Source organism: Bos javanicus, chromosome 6 (assembly GCF_032452875.1).
Source record: "Bos javanicus breed banteng chromosome 6, ARS-OSU_banteng_1.0, whole genome shotgun sequence".
Classification (NCBI taxonomy): Eukaryota; Metazoa; Chordata; class Mammalia; order Artiodactyla; family Bovidae; genus Bos; species Bos javanicus.
In genome coordinates this window covers 17,264,881-17,286,141 of record NC_083873.1, presented here as the reverse complement: position 1 = coordinate 17,286,141, position 21,261 = coordinate 17,264,881, and the positions used below count along the sequence as shown (strand labels likewise).

At 42.2% G+C, this 21,261-nt stretch overlaps 1 long non-coding RNA gene across 1 annotated transcript; it reads right to left on the bottom strand.

The window, feature by feature from the left end:
* Positions 1-1,911: 1,911 nt before the first annotated feature.
* On the bottom strand, positions 1,912-21,073 carry LOC133249276 (uncharacterized). The gene is made up of 3 exons (XR_009736896.1): positions 20,807-21,073; positions 5,995-6,053; positions 1,912-2,821 (listed from the first exon to the last, which is right to left on the bottom strand). It is a non-coding gene; the product is annotated as an uncharacterized LOC133249276 (long non-coding RNA).
* Positions 21,074-21,261: the final 188 nt, after the last annotated feature.

The following is a 21,261-nucleotide window of genomic DNA, read 5'->3' as shown; positions in this document are numbered from 1 at the left end:
TCTGACTCTGTGTGACCCCATAGACGGCAGCCCACCAGGCTCCCCCATCCCTGGGATTCTCCAGGCAAGAACATTGGAGTGGGTTGCCATTTCCTTCTCCAATGCATGAAAGTGAAAAGTGAAAGTGAAGTCGCTCAGTCGTGTCCGACTCATAGCCACCCCATGGACTGCAGCCCACCAGGCTCCTCTGTCCCTGGGATTTTCCAGGCAAGAATACTGGAGTGGGTTGCCAGTGCCTTCTCCGAATATTATTGAGAGCCTACTAACTTTAAGGTCCTAGGTTGGGTCTTTGGGAGACAGAAATTAAAGACACAGTCCTTGCCTTTAAAGAGCTCAAAATCTAGTGGGGAAAGAGGTGAATAAACTAATCCTATTAGAGTGATAGGTCTATGAAGGGGGCAACGCAGGGTGAACTGAGGGGGCAATTAGTGGAAATTGAGGTGGAAGGAAGAGGTATAGAGGAAAGCATTCCACAGTTGTTGACATCATAGTTGTTTTGAAGCATGAAGAGGAATAAGTCAGGAGAAGTGGGATGTGAGGTAAGGGGTCAATATTTGCCTTTGCATCGAGTCAAATCCTGCACTGCTGAGTCACTTGACTACTCAGTGCAATCAGATGATTCTTAGCGCATAGCTACAGGACGTCTTTTCTTTGACTGCATTCCTCATCGACTATAGCCTTTCTTGGCCGATGAATCAAAAGAACTTCTGGTTTGGTGATCCTATGTTCTTTATTGATAGAGCCCTATTTCATATTTATCTCTCCCTTTCTTCATACCAAATCTAAATGAGCATATAAATTTGTAACCTACTGTTACATTCATGAAGACAATAAAAATGTTGTTTGCACTGGTCTGCTAACTAGAATTATCACACAGTTTGGGCATTTTTCTTCTGATATATTTTGTAAACTTTGTGTAAAAGTTCTCCCTTCTAGTAGTTTTCATTAATTGCAAATACTTATGCCCCATGGGCTTATTCAGATGAATTGATAATCAGGCTCCCATCTTCTGGTCTCATAGTGAAAGTTTCATAAGTTTCTTAATGCAACTGTGTTCAGAGGGGTCCTGCCTTCACAGGATCCAAATGTTATTGTTCCCATGGACTCCTTCCTCCTCCTCACTCCTCCTCACTCTTCTCCTCCTGCTTCTCTTGCCCTCTCTTATCATAGCACAACAGAAACTTGGAGCTCAGTGAACAACAGGCAGATCCAGAGCACACGGCTCTGAGATGGGCTGAAGGGAGCAACGTGGCCACTGCAGCCAGATAGGCCCTGGATATAGACCCAGCCGAAGGCAGCCTGAGGAATTCTAGTGACAGGGCAGAGCGTGTTCATGTTCAGAGGATAGTGATGGGTCATGGTGAGCCATCCAGGCAGGTGGGTAATCTGCCTGGAATTTTTATTGTCTTTGCATTGAAATTACACATTAATTGAGGAAGATTTGAAATATTTTTACTATTAAGTCAGCAACCACAAATGTAGTCTATGTTTCCATTTATTCAACCTTCTTATGTCTTTTAGTAGAATGTTAATATTTTTCCGTAACAATGTCTTATACATTCACTGTAAAGTTGATCCCCAGATGCACTACAGTTTTGCCACTATTGTGAATGATACTTTATTTGGGTCCTGCTGGAAGAGAACGCTATGGATTTTTGTGTTAATCCATATGATTTTGTGTTAAGGCAAGTTTGCTAACCTCTCACTAATTTTAATACTTTGTTGGATTTTCTACATAGATGATTCTGTTGTCAGCAATGAAGGATGATTTAATATATTGTATTCCAATGCTTGTTTGTATCGGTCATCAATTGCCGCAAACAAATTGTCCCAACGTAGCAGTTAAAGACAACAGATATTTAGTATCATACAATATCTGAGGTCAGTGATTGAGGAATCTGGTCTGGTATTAGAAATCACACAGCATTACTTCATTTTATTCTATTTGTTAGAAGCAATTCACTAAGTCCAGCCCAAGATCAAGGGGAGAGAAATTAGGTTCCACTTTTAGAAGATACTGTTAGAATTTATGGACATATTTAAATCACCACATCTTACAATCTTTTCTCTTTTTGTCTTCTATTTAGAAATTTTTATTGTTGAGGCCATCAAATAACAGGTTAAATAGAATCAGAGATCATAATAACTTTATTTTGTTCAAGACCTTAAAGGAACTGATAGCTTGTGAGGTTTCTTCATCCACTACCATGTGGACCTTAGTTTTTTGGTATAAAGTCTATCAGATTAAAAGAGTTCCTTTCTCTTCCTGGCTACTGAAACTATTATTATTTGAGCATAACTAAATGCTAAACTTCATGAAATACCTTTTGCATTCATAGGTTTTCTTTTCTTCCCTTTTCTTCTGTTTTCTCTTTTAAGATAGGTTTTCTGATATTAAACCATTCTTGCATTCCTGGGATAAACTGCAGTAGGGTTGTGTTTTTTAACACAAAATTAGATTCACTTAGAAAGTAATTTATATAGGATTTTCCCCTATATGTTCATAGGCTAAATAGATCTGTACATTTTTCCTGTGCTATCCATACTGGTTTCAGACTCAAGGTTTCATTAGTTCCTAAAATGAGTTGGGCAGCTTTCCTCCTTTCTCTGTTCTTCACCTTGGAAGTCTTGCAGCATGCCTCCGCGGGAGGCTGGCCTTTTCCTTTCCATGCACCCGTTTATCTACATTGACTGGTCTACTTGCTCCTCTGGCCCCTGACTTACTGCCTCACTTCCAGTTCATGGTTTGCACCTTCTTTCCTGGCTCTGTGTTGCTTATACAGGCACAGCTCAAAGATACTGTAGGTTGGGTTCCAGACCACTGAAATAAAGCAAATATTGCAATAAAGTGAGTCACATCAATTTTTTTGGTTTCCAGGTACCTAAAAAAGTTACATTTTCACTATACTGTTGTCTATTAAGTGTACAATGGCATTGTCTAAAAAAAATGTACATGCCTTAATTAAAAAATGTTTTACTGTTAAAAGTGCAAACTATCATCTGACAACACAAGGTTGCCACAAACCTGCAATTCATTAAAAAAAGAAAAACCCTGAGATCTTTGCAAAGTGCAATAAATCAAAGTACAATAAAACAAAATATGCTTGTATACAGCAGGGGTCTAAATTTATACTATTTGGGTCAGATGTGTAATTAAAAGTGAAAGTGAAGTCACTTGGTCATGTCCGACCCTTTGCCTACCAGGCTCCTCTGTCCATAGGATTCTCCAAGCAAGAGTACTGGAGTGGGTTGCCGTTTCCTTCTCCAGGAGATCTTCCCAACCCAGGTATCGATTCTCCTGCATTGCAGGCAGACACTTTACCATCTGAGCCACCAGGGAAGCTAATGGTAATTAATGGTAACTGCTTTATTCTGCATAGATGACTCAGGCTTCCTCATGAACCCTTCACTGTCAATGATGGAGGCAGGGGAAGTGATATGAAGCCATGTGGTGTGCTAAAATTTGTCAAATAGCAAAGAGTATCTTTATATTTTACTGTTTAATATAACAACCTCACTTTGAAGAAATATTCTCCCTCTCCCTTTTAGGTTCCAAGATGGCTTCTTGGATCCAAGGGAAACTGACTTGTGTTCATGGTGATGAGGGGAAAGGAGGCTGGTGGCTTATCTGCATGGCATTTACTCAACAGTGGACATAGCTAAAGAGGCAGCAGAGACCAGAGAACAGCAGACACACCTGAGCTGACACCAGGCAGCTCCTCTAGTCACTCAAAGACACACAACATACCCAGGTGCTTTCTTAGGGAAGTACACTGGGGGTTGGGTAACTTTGAAAAGAAGACAAATGGTCCCGGTAGGAAGTTTGGACGTTGAACTTGACTAAATATTTATCCAAAAGAAAATAAACTAGAATGAATTCCTTTTTAAAACTGAGAGACATTGCACTTACTTTAATTAGGAGATTTAAGTGTTTGTTTTCCTTACTACCCAGTGGTATGTGGCTTGAAAACAAGATCAGTTATAGAAACATAAAGAATGGTCCAATTTTTACACATCTCATTATAGGGGATAAAAATCTGATATATGAACCAACAGATCTTGGCTTCCTTATCTTGGAATCTCACTCACCAACAGACTTCATGTCACCCGGTCCCCCCGCATCCTATCCCTTCCTGGCTCTGCCAGAGAGGAGACAGGTATTGGATAGAAAACTGTGGACGAGTTCTGGCTGTGCTGCTAGCTGGCTGTGTGACTGCTCTGCCTCTTAATTTTCTGATCCATAAAATGGGAAGATTAAGGTAAATGAAGTTTAAAGTCTTTCCAGCTTTATGGATTTTTTTTTTTTCTTTTCACAATCTTTCCTGCATCCTAGCACCTTCTCCTTCTCACCAGAGTGTATGTAAACTGAAGGGAAGGTCAGACTTTCCAGATCATTTTTTCCACTTTATCCGGCCCTTTCACTGATTTCTCTGCTGAGTTGACTTAGGCAGCGGTCCTGCTGACTGCAGAGTGGCCACAGCGGTTAGAGCTGGTTCAAGTCTGTAACTGTTCTTTGTGGCCTCCTGCTCCTCTCACCTGCCTCTCCTTCCCACTTTCTTGTGAAAAATCCTATTGGTATTTCATACCCTTCAAGTTCTACATCATACAGCCTGTGTGACTCTAAATGCTGGTTTTAAAAATCAAAAGCACCAAAGCAGAGAGTCTGTTTGGATCAGGAAGGCAAGAGTACACTTTCCTGATAACACTGTTTCCCCAACAAAACATAAATCTGAACAAATGGATCTACTGAATCACTGGTGCTGGGGTGCACTCTTTTTCTCTCTTTTGGCGCCTGGTAGGGTTATTTCCCATCTTCCAAAGCCGGAGCCCTAATGAGCTCCAGGGGGACAGAAGTCTGTCAATCACAGGGTACTTTTCAAGTATAGTCATCTCAGCCGCATCAGAGAACCACAAGGCATGAAATAATTAGAAAGCCCAAAGTAACTGCTCTGTTTTACAAGAGCAAAATCCGTATGTGGATCATTTACATAAACCTGTCACTTCCCATTACAGTTCTAATGTAGGCTGGTCAGTAATCGCAGGCCTGCTGTCGGGGGAGGGGAGGTCAAGGTAGGCTGGGCCTCCATATCGGAAGCGCAAGGTACGCATGTGCTATGCCGGCCGCCGCCCCCACCTTCACCGACTACTGATTTAAAGTATCTTTTCTTTCCGTTAAAGAAGAACTATTCCTGCTGCTATGGCAGCAGACCCGTGCTTAAGAGAGAGAGAGAAAAAAAAAAGCTTTTGCATCAAGCTATTGTTAGGGGAGAATTCACTTTGAGAAGCATTTCAAAGCTGATCCGATTGGGGAAAGAATCATGTTAAATATTTGCTATGAAATATTTATAAGAAGAGCACAAGAGCAATTGACAAAGTTGCCTGGGAAAATAAGCATTTCTCCTCATTTGAAAATTTGGGGAGTGGGGGTGGGGGGTTTAAATGCCCTAGGGAGAATTTATATAAGTACAGATACGTGTGTGATGTTTGTTCACAAACGTGTGCGTGCACACATGCACACTTGCACACATGGTTGAACGGGTTGATAGGATTTAGGTCAATCTGCATCTGAATGCAGTTTCCCAAATACGGCAGCAATAAGAGGTCACTGAAGACTCTGTGATAATTGTGTTTGAAGAGGCACTGTACTGATGCCCACAGAACGAGATGCCCTGGACTCAGCCTGGCCGGCCACAAGGTACAGCAGCAGCTATCTTATAGGTGCTCCTCTCCTGTCCACACCCAGGAAAGGGACTCGTGAGGAGGAAGATTCCCCAAGCCTGACCCTTCATCCTATCAGCATAATACTAACAATGCGTTGAAAAGGGGAAAAAACGGTATGTCTGAAACCAGACCTTCTGCTTTTAGAGGATGTATTTCTATCTTACCTGCTTGTGGATTTTTCAAAAAGATTTAGCACCCAAACCCTGCCCACCTGAACATACAGTGTGTAATAAACATTATGTAATGAAAGGTGACAATGATGTGTTGACTTACATAGTTAAAGAAGCTCTGCATCAACTGTGTATATTTTCAATATCTGGGGGTTCTTCTCTCTATTGGGAAGAGAGAAATGAAAATATTCTGTCTAATGCAGTGTCTCCAATAAATCAATCACTTACTTAACCCTTAGCCTTTGCCACATGAGCCTTGCGAACATTGGACGTCACATTTTATATGACTTTGCAATTAACATAGTGTAATATGATGAGTGTAAGTGAACAGCTAACTGGGTAATGCATACACTGTTACTGATGCTTGTTTTAATCCAGAAGTCCTATAGAGAATTTTACTGTAGGCCAGTTTTATTAATCAACAAACACATCATAAGATTCTGGCCAAAAGAGCAAGTGGCCTGAAACGACCAGTTGCAATAATCTCTGCCGTACACGACTCTATCTGAGAGGTCCACGGCTGCCTAACGGTGAGCGAGGCGGGCAGGGGGAAGATGCTTGGGTGTGATATGGGTCTGAACCACAGCCAGCCTGTTTCTTATCTGAGAGATCACCAAGTGGGAAAGCATTGTGGATGGATTTAAATCAGCCTTTTTCTCTATCCCTCCTCCCTTGCACACAACAAAAGTCTAAATCCCTTTTCAGGCCAGATTGCCCCATTTCCCTGCATGGGCCAGGCAGATTGGAAACATGTTTGTCATTCAGCTTTTCTCCAGGCTAATCAGGAGACACTGGGGTGGTGGGATTTCTGCCTTTCATCTATGGAGCCTGCCTCTAAAATCAGCCGCGCGGAGGCCGCTGGGCCCACTCGAGAGCGGGGCTGCCTGTCATCTCTGCAGACAGATATAAAAATATTGTTAACCACGAGCCTAAGCAGAGGGTTTAACAGGGATTTGAATCTAAAATGTGATACTCGACATAGACTAACTCGATCTGGTCCAACAGAGCCGAACCCCTTATTCTGTTCTAACAAAGTGTGTCACATAATGGAGGAGATTTTGATGGGATTTACAACGTCTCTGTTTCAGGCTAGATGCTGAATAGATCTAAACTGTGAATGAACATTTCTGCCTCCAGAGTGGTCACGAGGAGAGGCCTTGGCCGGCCTGTCTCCTGAATCAAGGTCCTATTGACAGGACAGCTTTCAAGTTCACCAAGGTGTGGTCCAGCGTGAGCAGTGACAGCTGGGCTTGGCAGGTGTATAGCAGGGGATCGTTCTGTGCAGAGCCTCACACAGTGCAGAGGGTCACTACACAGTGATTCTCACATCTTCTACATTGGGAACCCCAATGAACTTTTGAACCCCCCAATTCTGGAAAATAACTGTTTGTAAAGACAGTGGACACCAGTCATGAGGAGGCAGTATAGAGTGGTGGAGAGGGTCCAGCAGGGATTGGTTTGACTCTTGGCTTCTCTGCTCAACGTGGGATCTTGACCAGATTACTCTCTACAATTCAGTTTCCTCATCTATAGTAAGGAGATGGTGATGGTGTCTTTTCTTTGGAATTGTTGCAAGGAATACAAGGGATGGTGCATGTTAAACATTCAATCTAGCCTGGGTATAAATGCTTGATCTATAATACTGTTTGGCTTCCCAGGTGGCACAGTGGTGAAGAATCCACTTGCCAATGCAGGAGGCCCAGGTTCAGTCCCTGGATGGGGAAGATCCAGCTGTCACAAGCCACTACAATACTCTTGCCTGGAAAATCCCATGGACAGAGGAGCCTGGTGGGCTACAGTCCATGAGGTCACAAAGAGTCAGACACGACTGAGTGACTGCACATACACACATGTAATATTATTAGCTATTGCTTGTAGTTCGTGGCAGTTGAGAATGGTTTGGGACCTTCCTTCCACCACATGCTGGCTCATTCTTAGCTATTGCTGTTTGGAAAAGCAATGATAAAATTTTTTGTTGTAAACATCAGTGATACAGTGACATCCAGTTATATTCAACTATCAAGAGACCACTTGGGAAAGTCCTATATTTCAGGCATAAGCAAAATCTAGAAAACAGTATAATGAACACTCATGGATATACCACAGAATTTTGACAAATTTTAATATTTTGCCATACTTACTCAGATCTTTTAAATGAAATGTTAGGCATTTGGTTGAGTTACTTGCTACTTTCCTTGAGCCCATTCTTCCTCCTACTTTCTCATCTCTGCTCTGAGATAACCACTGTCCTGAATTTGAGCTTTAATTATTACCATTGCATGTGTGCTAAGTCGCTTCAGTCGTGTCTGACTCTTTGTGACCCTATGGATTGTAACCCATCAGGTTCCTCTGTCCATGGGATTCTCCAGGCAAGAATACTGGAGTGGGTTGCCATGCCCTCCTCCAGGGGATCTTCCTGACCCAGAGATCAAATCCTCATCTCCTGCATTGGCTGGCAGGTTCTTTACCACTAGTGCCACTTAATTATTACCAGATATGTTTTTAAATTTGATATAGCTGAAGCAATAGCTATGTATGCCCAGAAGCAACATTTAGTCTTGTTTTATACCAATGTAAATGGTGTATTGAAAAGTCCATCACTGACTTTTTTCATTTAATATTGTGTTTTTATATTTATTCATACTTCTACATTTTAATAAATCCAAATGGATAAATTTTTACTATGGTATAGACTTTCATTCATTCTCTTATTGGTAGGCATATAGGCTCTTTCCAGTTTTCCTTTCTGAAACAATTCCAGAATTAATCTTTGTGTGTTCTTGTATATGAGTGCCTGTCTATGGCATGTATCTAGAAGTGGAACTGCTAGCTCCTTCAGGGCGTACATTTTCATCTTCATTAAATATTGTCAAATTGTTTTTACCACTAGCAGAGTATGAGGGTTTAGAGAGATATTTATATGGAAGGGAATATATTAAAAAGGTTTACTCACCCAACTTTCTTTGAGTTTCTAGAAACGATTTAGGAGGTGATAATGGCTGCTCTCTTAGAAGCAGCTATGGAGTGCAGGTTATTTTTTTCCTCCCTGTGTCAATTAACCCCTTTGGACTGTGGTCCTGGTACAGCCCAGTGTTGATAATAGAACGTGCCTGGAGAAAACCAGACACTCAACTTGGGTCAAGAGGTTAGGAAACAAATAGTCGCCTGCGGTCCTTAAATACTCTTCTTCCTGAGGCACCCCCACTAAAATGAAGCTCCTAAAAATAAAACAGCCAGGCTGAAAATGGTTCATTAAACAACGTCACATCTTGAGATGCATGCTCCTTTGATAACAGGGCGCACATACAGAAGGGAAGGGGTAGAGAGGGCTGGGTAGACAATGTTGCGTCCTGGACACTTTTTTTGGCCATAGTCACTGCAGCGCTTATCCTGTGCTATAATGGATACGTTTCACATTCCCCAGAGACCCGATGCGCTCTTTAAGATTGAAAAGATGCTTGAATGTCTTTAAATAAAGTACAGTCCAGAAATAATTTTACATAATTACACTGGTAAGGAAGCAACTGATTTTATTTTAGTTCTGTGTGAAGTGAGTCCCAGGGATAGAAAATTAACAACTAAAAAGAGATGTGGACCAATTTTTCCGAGTTCTTTTGGGAGAGAGCAAGTCCTTCTAGATGATAAAATGGTAAATGTTACATGCACACAATTCCAAAGCCAAATAAAATTATTTTTGTAGTGCTTACTTATTATTTTAAATCGTGAGTGCCATTACTTCCCCTCATTCTTATACCTAATTGTAAGTTGACTGTACTAGGAAATGAACTATAGTTAATTTGACTGTTGACTAACAACCAAACTGAAGCCATAAAGGGCAGACTGTTGGCATTAATTAGAGACTTCTGTTTGGCCTTTAGATTTTTATCTCTTTGACCTTGTGCCTCCTCTAATCTGGCTAGAGGGTTTCTGGGTCAAATGAAGGCTTCTGAGTTGCTGGACTGAGAACTCTGCACTAGCTTGCTTTTTCTACATCAGGGAGCTTGCCTCAAGGTCATAATGCTGAGAACTCCTAGTTCAAACCAGGTCAAAGGACCTCAGGTTTTCTCAGACCCTGAATAGGAAGGAGATTTCACTTCTTTTTCTCCCTATTACAAAACATCTCTCCATTTACACAGGTCTTGGAAAGCAATCCCCATAACCTCAGGTATGCAGATGACACCACCCTTATGGCAGAAAGTGAAGAGGAACTAAAAAGCCTCTTGATGAAGGTGAAAGTGGGGAGTGAAAAAGTTGGCTTAAAGCTCAACATTCAGAAAACAAAGATCATGGCATCTGGTCCAATCACTTCATGGCAAATAGATGGGGAAACAGTGGAAACAGTGTCAGACTTTATTTTTCTGGGCTCCAAAATCACTGCAGATGGTGACTGCAGCCATGAAATTAAAAGACGCTTGCTCCTTGGAAGGAAAGTTATGACCAACCTAGATAGCATATTGAAAAGCAGAGACATTACTTTGCCAACAAAGGTCCATTTAGTCAAGGCTACGGTTTTTCCTGTGGTCATGTATGGATGTGAGAGTTGGACTGTGAAGAAGGCTGAGCACTGAAGAATTGATGGTTTTGAACTGTGGTGTTGGAGAAGACTCTTGAGAGTCCCTTGGATTGCAAGGAGATCCAACCAGTCTATTGTAAAGGAGATCAGCCCTGGGATTTCTTTGGAAGGAATGATGCTAAAGCTGAAACTCCAGTACTTTGGCCACCTCATGCGAAGAGTTGACTCCTTGGAAAAGACTCTGATGCTGGGAGGGATTGGGGGCAGGAGGAGAAGGGGACGACAGAGGATGAGATGGCTGGATGGCATCATTGACTCGATGGACATGAGTCTGAGTGAACTCCGGGAGTTGGTGATGGACAGGGAGGCCTGGCGTGCTGCGATTCATGGGGTTGCAAAGAGTCGGACACGACTGAGCGACTGATCTGATCTGATCTGAAAAGCAATCAAAATTTCAATACACACGGGGTACTAAGCTCCTGGGTTTAACTGCTACACAATCTTCTCACTTGAAAAACTGTTGTAATGATATGTGCTGAGCACTGGGCTAAGAGCTCATGTATTATCTTTTTCAATACTTATTTTATGTTATGATTTAAATACTGTTTATTCTATTGTTGGGCTTCCCGGACAGCTTCTTTGGTAAAGAATCCACCTGCAATGCAGGAGAACCCAGTTCTATTCCTGAGTCAGGAAGATCCACTGGAGAAGGGATAGGCTACCCACTCCAATATTCTTGGACTTCCCTGGTGGCTCAGCTGGTAAGGAATCTGCCTGCAATGTGGGAGACCTGGGTTTGATCCCTGGGTTGGGAAGATCCCCTGGAGAAAGGAACATCTACCCACTCTACTATTTTGGCCTGGAGAATTCCACTTTCACTTCACTATTGTATTGTTGTTGTCTAGTTGCTCAGCCGTGTCTGACTCTTGGCAACCCCATCGACTGCAGCACACCAGGCTCCTTTGTCCTTCACTGTCTCCCAGAGTTTGCTCCAATTCATGTCCATTGAGTCAGTGATGCTATCTAACTATCCCATCCTCTGCTGCCCCCTTCTCCTATTGCCTTCAATCTTTCACATCATTGGGGTTTTTTCCAGTGAGTTGACTCTTCACTTCAGGTGGCCAAAGTATTGGAGCTTCAACTTCAGTCCTTCCAATGAATATTCAGGGTTGATTTCCTTTAAGATTGACTGGTTTGATTTCCTTGCAGTCCAAGGCATTATCAAGAGTTTTCTCCAGCACCACAGTTCAAAAGCATCAATTCTTTGGCACTCAGCCTTCTTTATGATCCAACTCTCACATCCATACATGACTACTGCAAAAACCATAGCTTTGACTACAGAGCTTTGTCAGCAACTCGATATCTCTGCTTTTTAATTTGCTTTCTCTAGGTTTGTCATTGCTTTCCTTCCAAGGAGCAAATGTTTTTTAATTTCATGGCTGCAGTCAACATTTGCAGTGATTTTGGAGCCCAAGAAAATAAAATCTGTCACTGCTTCCACTTTTTCCTCTTCTATTTGCCATGAAGCGACGGGACCATAATCTTAGTTACTGTATAGATACCCACCCCCCCAAATGTAGTGACTCAAACAGGGTAGAAATATATTTCTCTCATGAATCCAGCAAATGCATGTCTCTGTTCCATAGAGTCAACCAGAGACCTAGGATGGTGGCGTGGGTCCTCATGATTGCTGCTGATGTTACTGTTGTTACCACTTCTAGCAGCAGGAAGAGGAAAGAGAGCAGGAGGGTGCTCCTCCACCATCCCTACATCCTGACCTAGAAGTGACACATCTAATTTTGCTTCATATTCCACAGAGATAATTTAGTCATGGCCACACCTGGACATGAGAAACACAAGGAAATATAGTCCAGTTCAGCAGTCATGTATTCAACTATTATTCTACTGTTGAAAAAGGAGAGAAAGGAACCCTGGCACTGCTATCTTATTTATAGATATTCACACTTCTTTGAAATCTTAACTATACTTATTAACCCATCAAGTCTCTGGGCAACTTGCAGTCTCTACCAGTTATCACCTGTATTTTACTATTGAGGCAAGTTTGATTTAGCAAATTTAAATAACTTGCCCAAATGTTATACACTTACTAAGCAGAGGCAATGAGATTCAGACCAGGCAATTTGAGGCTAAAGGTTCAGCATTTAAGGACCATTTATACCGATTCTATATTGACAGCTGTATTGAATAATTAATTCATTGGCAAGTTACTGTCCTTTAAACGGATACCTACTTGGCTCTGCAGGAAGAATGAGGTAATCAGGAATTTTCCACTGTGGGAATAGTGGAGATGAGTCCCACAGTTTCCATTGTCGGAGTTCAGGAGGCTACACGTCTGCAGAGTGATTATCATGTCCTTGGAAGTGAGGTTTCTGTGGTATAGGTAAAATACCTCTGGATTTTCGTGGTTAGAGGATATTAAGTGACAAAGGAAGGTATTACTTTAAGTCATCTCTAATTAGGTACTTTGGTTTAACACACCCAGTCAAGGATATTTTGAGCTGAAGCTTAAAAAATGCTGCCTCTTTAAGTATAACTCACCATTAATGCTTAGATGAAAGGTATTCTGAACCTCTGGGACCATGGTCCATCAGCTCAACTTTGTCACCCATAAAATGACAAGAAAATAGTTATTTTACTCACATTTCTAGTCAGAGGGTTGGGGGAGGAGGGAGCAATTTAGGTGTCCCTGAGGGAGAAGAAGGAAAAAAATTGTGTGAAAGATCAATGTTATTGTAATTTAATTAAATGAATGATGTTGAATTTGAGCCACAAGAATGAATGCTAATTTGTGTAACTGTTGAGTTACAAGTGCCCCAAACAATTAATGACCCTCCTTAATTCAAGCAGGGCTGTTCTTAAAACACGGTGTGAACTCATGGGAAATTGCTTAATCTCTCTAAACTGCTTCATCTGTAAAATGGGCAGACAAATGAATATTTTTTGTTGTGAGAATTAAATGAGATAACTCAGATATCAACATTTGCATATTAAATGGTGATTACTGAATAAATATTAGGGATTATGGCAACCCTCTACAAAATGCATTGTCAGTGCTGGTGGGGGTTGCTGTGGATCACTAATTCTGTAAGATTATGAAAACAGAGTTCTGTGGAAGGAGCCCTTAACAAATTCATTCAAAATATTAATCCAGAACTTTGCTAATGCCAGCTCTCAAATATCGTGATGGACTAAAGATTTCAATTAAAGTCTTATTTAATCTTCCCAGGCAAAAACAATCACTCTCCTCCCTGTGATCTCTTTGCTCTTTGTTCATCATTCCATTATTGTACTTAGCACATTGTGTCACAGAAATTTATTTGCCTGTTTGGATTATTTGCAAACTTCACTGGTGATCAGGTGGTGTATGAAATCCTCTAGGTCAGGGACCATATTTCCTGGCTCCTGGCCTGGTGCCCGGGACAAAGCAGGGTCTCCATAAATGTTTCTTTAATGAGTGGCTAAATGGCCTGGTGGAGGTTGCTAGCCCTTTAGACGAGGAATCTGGAAATGCCCTGGGTTGTATTTTTCTGGTTTGCCAATAATCAAGCCATTTCACACTCAGTTTCCTCATTTGATAAATATTCCTTCCAATGTGCTTCCCTTGAAAAGATGCTGTGATAATTAATGAGACTCCTTGGAAAGAAGCACTATTCTCTCTCCCTTTGAAGTTGGCTTTTACAAGAAAATATATACAAGGCTGTAAAAATTCTGTTCTCCTTCCTGCTTTTTTCTTCCTCAAACCCAAAGGTCTGGGAGAGATTATCTGCCTATGAGACTTCCATTTCCTATATGCTTGACTCCCAGGAGCATCACCTGCACTGTCCCTGGGCCACCCGTCCAAGCCCTCAGGGCTTCCCTTTTCACAAATCCATGAAAACCCGAGAAAACTGGAAAACCCAGCAGCTTGAGGCTTGTCAGAGATGGCCCAGGGGAAGCACTGGTGATTCACAGATGCTTTTTAGCTCCTCTGTTCTTCCCAGGGTTGTCCACGGCTTCACTGGAGAACCACCCATGAGGGTTTGTCAGGGACTCTGTATGAGGAGCTGGGCCTGCTGTGCTGGCCTAACACACTGCACATACAGGTGAGTTCTCACATCACGCTGGAGTGCTGTCGGGCAAATAGAGCTGTGTACAGAGTGTGTATAGGGCAAGAGGAAGCTCAGAGACAGGTGAACTGTGGGCTGCGGCTGAGAGAACGAAGAGCCACACTGGAGGAGATATACCCGGGCCAGGTCTGGGGGATGAAGCAGATGAACTAACTTTGTGAACTTGGACTTAACCTCATGATGCCTCCATTTCCCTCATCCACTTTCATGCATTGGAGAAGGAAATGGCAACCCACTCCGGTGTTCTTGCCTGGAGAATCCCAGGGATGGGGGAGCCTGGTGGGCTGCTGTCTATGGGGTTGCACAGAGTCGGACATGACTGAAGTGACTTAGCAGCAGGGCTAATAAAACAGATAAATAAAGCATTTTGTAAATTATAAGATGCTTTGTAAATATTGATTATGAATTATATCTCTGAATTACTTTCTGTAAGGAAAGCAGTGAAGATGTGGCATGTAAGACCCTCCCAAGGTTTTTTCAGGGGGGGTTGGGAAGGAGGTTTTTGTTGCTGCTTTTGTTTTGTGTTTTGGTGTTTTTTGGCTGCTCCACTTGGCTCACGAGATCTTAGTTCCCCAACTGGGGATTGAACACAGACCAGACAGGGACTGGGAAGCCTGTGGTAGGCCTTTTCCTGCTGGCAGCAGCCACCCAAGGGAAGCTTAATAGTTTACAGAGGCACTCTAATGAGAATGCAAAAGGAATAATGCGCTAGGTTTAAGGTGACATCTAGTATTTACAACCTAACTTGGAGACTGGCAAGATGTTTTTCTGCACACCTGGGCATGACCCCATCTGAGTTGAACTTCCATTAACTGTTTCATTTCTAAATCTCTAAGATCAAAAAATGTCACTTACTCCCACTCAGTTACTTTCCAATCAACTTATCTTCACATTTACCAAAATGTCTAGCCCCTTGACCCTGACATTTCCTCCAGGCCCTTTCTGACTTTACTTTTTCCACTATCTAGCAATCACTGTCTTGTCAACCGTCTCAACTCATTCGTCCCGTACCTTTTTAAAGAACATGCCTCTCTACACCGCAGCCTCTGTGCGACGATCCGCTCAAGCTCAGCCTTCTGAGCCTTGCTAGAGAAGACCGTGCAACTGTGAGAGCAGCACTGCTCTGAATTCACAGTTTCCAACCTCAGCTGCCGCCTGCCATTCTTCTCTAACAGGACCATATTTTAAAATATTATTGGATGTACCTTCCCTTGCTGGTAGTTCCCGCTGCCCCCATGGAAGCCCAGGGCGTCCCTTGCTGCAGGGAGAAGGCAGTAGTAACCAGCCAAGAACAAAGGCGTCAGTGTTGAGCTTCTCCAAAATAGGCTCTTGAAGCTCATTTCAGGGAAAATAGATTTGAAAGCCAAAGTTTTCATTTGTAAGAGCCAGGCTTTGTTGAGAGAGGAGAGGATGTGTGGGTTCCAAGGAAACAAAATCAAGAACTAGAACATGGTTGATAGAGATCAGCACAGAGCAGGGAGATTGACTGGTACACTCCCACGTGTGAGGGTTTCCTGTCACCCCGGAAGGCAACAAGACAAAGCTGAGGAAACACAACAGATGCCCAGAGGGCCCGATAAGAGGGGTGGAGGGCCAGCGAAGAGAAAGACACGAGTATGGAAGGAAGGCTGAGCAGGGTAGGGGTGGAGGGGGACAGAGGAAGAATGCAGATCTGCTGGTGAGATTTGGGAGCCCTGGAGCGGAAAGAATTTGCATAATCCTTCAGGACTGGGACTCTGAAAGAAGGCTGCTCCTGATAGCAGAGGTATAGTGATCCTGGTAGCATGGAGCGGCCACAGTCAAGGGAAAACGCCATGTTTAAGTAGAGGGATGTCCTGGTAATGGCTGGGTCCTCCCGTCCCCTCCACGTGCGTGGAGGTCATCTAGCTGGGAAGGCAGGGGGTAGAGGGGACCTGGCACCAGAGGGTGAAGGATGCCTCCTCTGCACAGCCCTTCAATGCCGAGGTTTTCTCCAGGCTTCCTCTCCTCAGGCCCTACACTCAGCTCCTGTCTTATACAGATCATTCTCAAATTTGTGACTCTGAGTGGACAGATTCTGCTTCATAACTTTACCCACAGAGCCCGACTTACGATCGAATCTCAGAGTATGTTTATGTTTCTCGGTTGAATGAGTGACCTTTTGTGGGTCCTCACTGAATTGAAATTTCGCAGCATCTCTGACACTTTAAAACAATATAGTGTTTCATATCTTTGGCTTGCAAATAAACCTTTACATACATTTGTTGAAATATAATCATCTCATTATAGCGTTTCACATTTCAGACAATAACTAGTGTATTTGCCATTTGGCAGAAGAAATTTAGAAATAATAATATAACATTTTTGGAATAATATAATGTAACCTAAATGTTAGTTAACCCAAAGCTTCATCTTTGTGATAATAGGTTTCTAGTCCTTCCAAAAAGTATCCAGAAGTTACTCATGGAAATCCCTAAGGGATGCCTTATTTGCACCCACAGATCAGGCTATTAGGTATTGTCACCACATGACGCCCACTGCACTCATCTCTGCCTTTGGGTCTAGAGTGTCCACGTCTGTTAGCCATGAAGCCATTTTGAAAGTGTTGCTTCTGCCACTGCCCATGAGGTGAACAGCAATGCCCATGACAAAGCTATTTAAATGCCCATCTTTGGGATATCAAAGTATAGCAAAGACATCACAACTCCCACATCCTGCTGCACCCTGTGCCTTGTTCTCTGTCTTCCTTGGGAGTTTTGCCACTGGTTTCACCATTTACCCTCTCCTCATGGTCTGCTTGTCTCTCAGACTTAACTCATCCTGTTCATCTGCTAGAGAGAGACTTGGCTGTGTCTTGTCCACATGCTTGCCTCTTCCTTCTGCTCAAAACAGGCTTCTACCAGCAGGACCCAAACTCTAATCACCCCAAATTAGACCCGGCCCCCAGCAAGTCTCCTAATTTTGTACTGAGATCCGGTAATCCCCAGTCTTGTACTGGGAGGGGAAACAATTCTTCTAGATTTTAGCTTTAAAATTTGATGTTTGAAAGAAAATGGCGTTCTGGAGCTAGATGGTGATAATTTTAGCACACGACTGAACTATACGCCTAAAAGTGGGTTAAAACGGTTTAAAAATGATTAAAATGAGTTAATTGTTTCAATTCAGGACATATAAAAGGAAAACTGTAAATATTTACATAATTTTAAAGAATTTTTCTTTTTCTATAACTGCGAAGGAATAGGGAAAGAGAACTAGAAAAGTATTTGTAACATCCTTCAAAGTTATTAAATGAATTGGGTCAAATGTCTATGAAATCCTTTTGCAGTGTGCACTTGGATTTGCATAGACAATTTCTATTTTTATCTTTCCCACTTTATTTCTTCCCTTGGTGGAGTTCTAGTATCCATCAAGAGAGAAAAGTTGTAGAAACAAAACGAGGCTTTGTGTGTCCTTCACAAGGGCTGATTTGTTTTGGAAAGAATTTCAAGGAAGTAAGGAATCTTAAAACTGTGTTTTTATATATATACAGTATTTAGTTAAGCTTTCTCCTATCACTGAAGACCCACTTCACCAAATGCATATGTAATTCTTATTAATATTGGTGAATCAATGAGCAAAAGAGAATTGCAGATCACAGGGTCTGTATGATTCTCAGCTTATTCAAAGGCCTTGTTTCCAGTGGCCAAATACAAATTCTTCATTTACCACAAACCCCAAAATGTGGGAAGAAGATAGCTGAGTCAACAGGAAATAAAGGAGACAACTCTCAAACTCTGTGCAGAGAATTAAAATGTTACTGTTCCCACATTCAGACAGAGACAAGCCCTTGCTTTTAGGAGCCGGAGACTGCCTAGCTCTGACCAGCTCAGATAGTGCACAAGGACACTATGGGGTCACTACATAAGAAGTTTATTTTCAGCGAAGAAAGAGGATAAAATCCTACTCCAGGGTACCGTTTGCACCAACGTCTTGGAAATAAGAACAACACTGGTGTGTAGTTTGAGTCTCTCATACTTATGACTTCTAACCAAACAAATCATAATCCCACCCCCTAGTCAGCCAAATAACCTTACGTGAAAGCTATATCTGAGGCACTGCAGGCCTTTAAACAACAGCTTACTCATCGTTCTCATGTCTCCTGGAATGGAAACAGAATGAGTATTCCTTATAGATTCAAACACCAAACCACAGAGGTTAAATGATTTACCCAAGGGTCGGCAAAACAGCTTCTCCCTGGGCAAAGCAGCATTGTTACAATTTCTCAAGAGATCCACACCAGTGCTTATGTTGTTTTGGGAGCCCTTCCTGTGGAGGAGAGTTCAGTTCCCAAACTTGGGAGGTCAATGCCATCACTGTTCTAATAAGCAGTTTTCCCAGTCAGATTCTTTTGCCGATGCTTGACTGCATCTCAGACAGTTTTACAAAATGGCGAAGACTGCCGCCTTCCCCACCCACCACGCCTCACTGGATATGCCTGGTGTTCATCCTTCGTTTCTTGCTTCAGCTTAATTTTTAAAACTGCTGCAGCCTTTCACTAACCTAACGTAAACTCTAATACCTCCTTAGCAAGTCGTTTGGGTGCACTATCCTGATGCATAGCGACGCCAGGCAAGGGAGACGTAGAAGTCAAGGTGAACGCTAAAGACACAAGACATCCATGCTATGCGCCACGAGAGCAAGGGTCTTACTTGTGAGATGTGGACAAAGGGGGAAGATTCTAACAGGTAACCCACCCACAGGCATGTAAAGAAGAGATATATTACACTTGGGGAACCCATTTCCTGACTGCATTTAAACCAATTAAGAAGAAGGAGAATCAGTTTAGGCACATTTTTCTTTAAAGCCATGTATTGGATTATTTAATAATGAACACACCAGGATGTCATCCAATGATATAGTGGGATTCATGTTCCTGCAAAAATTTAGTACCCCAAAAGCCTGGGTGAGAAGCAATTTCTGTCGTCTATTCATTCAACAATGATTTAGTTCACTCCTACAGCATGCAATATGGATTTACATGGCTTTTGACACTACATAGAGTAACTGATTTAAAAAGTTATTCGGAGGGGAATATATGCTATCTCCTCTGCTTCCATGATCCTTTCAGCAAACGTTAGCTCACATCTGTTTCTGCTGGGGTAGGAATACCATCCCAGGGTATTCCTAGGAATACTCCAAGGGGAGAGCAGCATTCTGTCATAATATTCTAGCTGCCATCTTTAAAGGAAAAGAAATTTATGTTAAAACATACATGGGGGGACTTCCTGGTCCTGTCCAATGTTCCTCCTATTACTCCTGACAGTAGATACTCATCACCCTCCAAGAACCAGCCTCCCCTGTGGGAGGAGAATACACCCATGCGAGTGCAGGTCGCTGAATTAATAAGGGAGGGGGCCCTCATTGCCCCCTTTGGAAGACACTAACCCTTTTAGAACCTTGAGACCTCAATACCGGAGATAAATATTTTTCCTAATAAGTGCCCAGATGGAAAATGGTATGCACTTTGCTTTTTTTCAGGGTCCAAACTCAGTTGCAGGCAGAACTCTCTCTGAAAGTTTCAAAGGCGAGCTAAAATGTGCCGGCATACCACCAAGCTTCTATAACTTTTCCAGATTGTGGGCATTGAAACAGAACAAAGGGGGCCCAGAAAAAGAGGGACAGAGAGCTGTCAAGACCAGCGCCAAGCTGACGCGACTTTTCTTCCAAGTCTGCATGGTCTGATTTACCTTGCCACTCTATATTGAAGTGAGCTAAAAAGATAATGCACAAAGGGGGAAAAAGTTGATAATATTCCTATCTCATTTACTTATAGGTATTATCTATGCAAAATTATAGCTCACAAAAGATTTATACAGTAGTACACCAAATATTATTCATAATTTATTTAAAAATCTTAAAGTCTGTGACCACAAGAAACTTTAAATTTGATATGCTAACCAAAATAAATAATACTTTGCTTTTAAAATCCCAACACTTTATTTTCATTATGAAAGCTAAATTCAGAAATGTCTTTGCAATGACTATATTATAGTTATCAGGTGAATGATTATACAGAAATAAGTCATGTAGAAATGGACATATCTCTGTGATTAAAATGGTTCATCCAATGGTCATGCATAAGCAAACCAGGATTTAAAAATTTCTATGCTAACAGTCTGTGTTATTAGAAAAATTGTCAAAAAGTTAATAAATAGTGAGGGGAATGTAATTCACAATTGTAAAATGAAACCAGTGTTCAAGGGATATTTGCACACTGATAGGGTAATAAATAACCTCCTTGGTAATATCAGACTCACCAGTGAAATCCATTTACACTTTCTGGTGCACTTTCAGATGGTAGTTTAGGGCCATAAGGAAGATGAAGCCAGCATCTTGGTCCTTATCCTGCCGCCCTCTGCTGCCACTGCATCTGAGGATAGCGTTTTGTGAGCCCACTGCAGAGTTGTGTTTTTGTGTGGGAGGTTTAGCTGGGCATGGTTTCCTGCCTTTAAATTCTTGCCCTCCCCTAAAGTCAGGGAGTTGGGCAGGGGAAGGGAAGAAAGATGCTCCAGATAGAAGACACCAGCAAGTGGCAACATGTATGTTTGTGACATCAGTTAACACAGCAAACAAACACACACTGACCTAAGGCAATGTGCCCTGTGTCATAACCGCCCTTTGTTTCGGTGAAATTATATCATTCAGGAGTCTCTCTTTATCAGAGAATGTGGGTGCCCTGGAATGGCAGGAAGAGGAGTCTCTTTCCTTGCCA